We start from the raw sequence: 4,788 nt of genomic DNA on the forward strand, positions 1-4,788 counted from the left end.
TCTGTGGGTGGAGACTGGAGCAGTTTAAAACACACCTGTCCAGAAGGTCTTGGGCTGCCCAGGACCAGGGGCAGTCAATGCAGTTAATGTGAAACACTCTGTCATAGACAGATGACATCCCAGACTAAGCACTCTCAAGGAAAACAAATGCTCTTTCTGTAAAATACCTCAGTAAAAAAGTAAAATATGGGCTGTATTTGAGGGTGGAATAGTGTGTGTCCGAAATGAAGTATATCAGCCATATTGGGCTCCTAGAAAGTCTCCTCTGTGTCGGCATGTTTCAACAGTTTAAAAGGAATCAGAAAGGATGCAACTTCGTACGGAACATTTGATCTCATTGTCTCAGGTCAAGCAGCTGTCGCAGCAGAATGACAGCCACTAGATGGAAGCACAGACATGACGTGATGGAGCCTATTGGCAGGTTGATGCCAGCAAGACAAAGAAAAGCACACACACACACACATAATATATATTTTTTTTTCTTTTTTTAGAATTGTGCAATGCTACCCACAGAAGGGCCGTGGGAACCTGCCATGCACTACTCCCAGCTTTTTATATGTTATACATTCATTTCATACATGTGAAAAACATGAAGTATGTTCCTTTAATTAGCACTGTGGCATAGAGGATTGTCTACTGTATTTTCTTGGCTCAAAATGAACAAATCAGCACCAACTACATTAACCAGAGTGCACTGGGGTGTTGCCTTCTGATTTCAGGGTCCTGGATTAATGATCTTAGGTCACATTCCCTTTCAGTTGCAGGCAACACGGAGGCAAGCTAGTAAACATGATGATCCACATTTGGAGAAGGAATTTATAAAACCTTCCAAATAAAGACACCTGACACTAGACTGATTCGCTCATCTGACATATTAACACTCACACACACACACACACTCTCACACACACATCATGCAGTGGGTGAGGTCTAGGTGTGACTGGCTCCACCAGGAATGCAGTACTGTGTGTTTTCAGCTCTCTACATTCTGTGTGAGGTTTCTCCATCTGATAGACACACACCAGAGACCAGACCAGGACGTCAGTGTTTCTCTGGGACATTTTTGCTACCCTGTCCTTTTAACATTTGTGGATTAATTTTTTTGTAACACATTTTCCAGTTTAACAAATTTGCTGTGGATTTTCCCAGTGGTGCTGGTTTCGGTTTAGGTCTCAACCAGAATCACCGGCTGACTGAGGCAGTTCCACCAAAGAGGTTTGTCAGGTCCAGGGTTCTCTGCTCTGATGCACCATTTTAAACATTATTATTCCCTTTCTTTTTGTCAGTGGATTATATAACGCATAACAACACAAGCACAAATGGTCTTGTTGCTAGATCTTCAGTGATTTCCCATGGTTCTACTGGGGGACCAACTGGTGAATATGGCTGCTCAGATCATCAGAGAGGTAAGAAATTAAGATCTTCACATTGAGGTACATGAATAACTGTACATCTGGTATACACATGTAGATCTGGTATACACATGTAGATCTGGTATACTCAAATCTGGGTCTGTAGATCTGGTATACACATGTAGATCTGGTATACTCAGATCTGGGTCTGTAAATCTGGTATACACATGTAGATCTGGTATACTCAGATCTGGGTCTGTAGATCGGGTATACACATGTAGATCTGGTATACACATGTAGATCTGGTATACTCAAATCTGGGTCTGTAGATCTGGTATACACATGTAGATCTGGTATACTCAGATCTGGGTCTGTAGATCTGGTATACACATGTAGATCTGGTATACTCAAATCTGGGTCTGTAGATCTGGTATACACATGTAGATCTGGTATACTCAAATCTGGGTCTGTAGATCTGGTATACACATGTAGATCTGGTATACTCAGATCTGGGTCTGTAGATCTGGTATACACATGTAGATCTGGTATACTCAAATCTGGGTCTGTAGATCTGGTATACACATGTAGATCTGGTATACTCAAATCTGGGTCTGTAGATCTGGTATACACATGTAGATCTGGTATACTCAGATCTGGGTCTGTAGATCTGGTATACACATGTAGATCTGGTATACTCAAATCTGGGTCTGTAGATCTGGTATACACATGTAGATCTGGTATACTCAGATCTGGGTTTGTAGATCTGGTATACACATGTAGATCTGGTATACTCAAATCTGGGTCTGTAGATCTGGTATACACATGTAGATCTGGTATACTCAAATCTGGGTCTGTAGATCTGGTATACACATGTAGATCTGGTATACACATGTAGATCTGGTATACTCAGATCTGGGTCTGTAGATCTGGTATACACATGTAGATCTGGTATACTCAGATCTGGGTCTGTAGATCGGGTATACACATGTAGATCTGGTATACACATATAGATCTGGCATACACATGTAGATCTGGTATACTCAAATCTGGGTCTGTAGATCTGGTATACACATGTAGATCTGGTATACACATGTAGATCTGGTATACACATGTAGATCTGGTATACTCAGATCTGGGTCTGTAGATCTGGTATACACATGTAGATCTGGTATACTCAGATCTGGGTCTGTAGATCTGGTATACACATGTAGATCTGGTATACACGTAGATCTGGTATACTCAGATCTGGGTCTGTAGATCTGGTATACACATGTAGATCTGGTATACTCAGATCTGGGCTGTAGATCTGTATACACATGTAGATCTGGTATACTCAGATCTGGGCTGTAGATCTGGTATACTCAGATCTGGGCTGTAGATCTGGTATCCTCAGATCTGACCTGTAGATCTGGTATACACATGTAGATCTGGTATACTCAGATCTGGGCTGTAGATCTGGTATACTCAGATCTGGGCTGTAGATCTGGTCGACATGTACTTATCCAGACTCTATATCTGTTTTATTGATCCGGTCTACAGATCTGAACTCTAAATCTGTTTTGTAGATCTAGTGACTAGATCAATAGATGTGGACTTTAGATTTAGTCTATAGATCTAGTCTGTAGATCCAGTCTTGAGATCTCGTGCATAGATCTAGTCTATAGATCTACTCAATAGACCTGCTCCATAGGTCTGGTTTGCAGGTATATTCGATAGATCTGGTCTGTGGATCTGGTCTTTAGATCTAGCTTGTAGGTCTCATCCTTAGATGGGTTCTTTAGATCATGTCAGTAGATCTGATCTTTAGTTGGAGTCTATAAATCTGGTCTTTAGATCTGTCAGTGTGTAGAATGGTTTGTCATCGAGTTCCAAGCCTACAGAAGTCAAATGGATGTTCAGGACTCACTTAAGAGTACAGAGGAGTGAGAATGCATCTCATTTTCAGAAATGTTTCAGCAAATATTTGATTTGTCCCTCTGGCAGATGATTCTGGCTATTATGACCAAATAAGAACAACAAATAAACCACAAATCCAAAAAACAAAACAAAAAATCCCAGACTTCTTATGAACTGAAACTAAGTTACTGCACAGGCACATAAGATTCATCTTCATCTCAGATACAGTCTTTATTTAGTCACCATGCTTGCAATAATAATTGAAACAACTTCCAAGAGATGGAGTTTGCTGCTCCTCCTACTTTGATAACAACACCACCAACAAAATAGTAATGATTAAAGTAACAGCCACAAACACAGCACATCATTGATGGGGAATTAGTTTGTTCAGGAGACACGCGTTGGCTAATCGTTGGCTCAGTCGTCCTTGAGCAAGACCTTGAATCGTGTCCAGCTGCAGGATCAATCAGGTATGGATCAAACTCCTCCCTCTCTCTCTCACCAACACCCACACACAGGCGTAGGCTCAGGCTTTAATAGATAAATAAATAAATACATATTATATCTAAATATATATATATATATATATATATATATATATATATATATATATATATATATATATATATATATATATATATATATATATATATATATATATATACACACACACACAGGAGGTCATGTGATCAGTCCAGACAGTCTGATTGGCTGTCTGTCCTTCTGGAGTCAGCATTCAGAAGAAACAGCAGCTCAGCTTCCTTTGCTTGCTTGCCTGAGACACGTCCTTGTCCTGGACATGTTTTATAATGAACCGTGAACTCTGTATCAGTCAGTAGTTTTTATCAGTCAGATGAATACATTCAGTATTGTTCTCAAGCTATCATTCACGGGTCATATGTTGGGCTCCTGACCTGCTGTAGCGGACCGGCTTGCAATGCTCCTTCTTCTTCTTTTAGAAAAGTATTGTGCCGAAACACCGTTGTGGTTCCTGCTGACAACTTTGTTCTGTGTGAAAAGCCAAAGATGACAGTTTAACACTGTCAGTTCCACGTCGTCGTGGCATCTGTGGCTGCTGAGTCTTGGACCAGTGTAGCTTCTTCCTGTTGTGGGCGTGTCTAGCAGGTCAGCCGGATCCTGCTTCTCCTGAAACACCTGCCAGTCCAGTTGGACCTGGTGCGCCGCTCAGACACCTGTTTTCCCTCAGTGTTCACATGGGTGTGCGGTTGGACCCAGAAATGCTGCTTCACAGCCACTTCTGAGTTGCAGTTGTCACCCATTCTGTTGATCCTGTGAGCAGCTGGAGCGTCCACAGGCCCGAGCCCTCAGCCGCCTTCCATTCATACCCACGTATCTGCATGCACGTCCAGATCAGAGCTTCAACGTACAGCTTGAACGTGCTTGGACTGTTGAACGTTCTAGTGTGAACACAAATTCACGCTCACAGAAGAAAGATGAAAAACTTTAAAATAAATCAGTCATTAAAAAAACATTTGAGTGTTAAAGTAGAAGAAGTACTGAGACAAAGGCAGTACTTTGT

At 41.4% G+C, this 4,788-nt stretch overlaps 1 protein-coding gene across 8 annotated transcripts in view; it reads left to right on the plus strand.

Moving 5' to 3' along the window:
- The first annotated feature begins 367 nt into the window (after positions 1–367).
- daam1a (dishevelled associated activator of morphogenesis 1a) overlaps positions 368–4,788 on the plus strand; it is a 29,780-nt gene continuing 25,359 nt past the window's right edge. For 2 of the 8 annotated variants that reach the window (XM_086182310.1, XM_086182315.1), the window contains exons 1-3: positions 368–1,215; positions 1,336–1,406; positions 3,640–3,718. The gene's annotated coding sequence lies outside the window, so the exon portion shown is untranslated. Of the gene's footprint in view, positions 1,216–1,335; positions 1,407–3,630; positions 3,719–4,268 lie in introns of those variants that run through there. The other 6 variants (XM_086182311.1, XM_086182314.1, XM_086182316.1 and 3 more) reach the window with 5 other exon arrangements.

Source organism: Aulostomus chinensis, chromosome 17 (genome assembly GCF_037954235.1).
Source record: "Aulostomus chinensis isolate RoL2024-O1b breed Wild chromosome 17, RoL_Achi_v1.0, whole genome shotgun sequence".
NCBI lineage: Eukaryota > Metazoa > Chordata > Actinopteri > Syngnathiformes > Aulostomidae > Aulostomus > Aulostomus chinensis.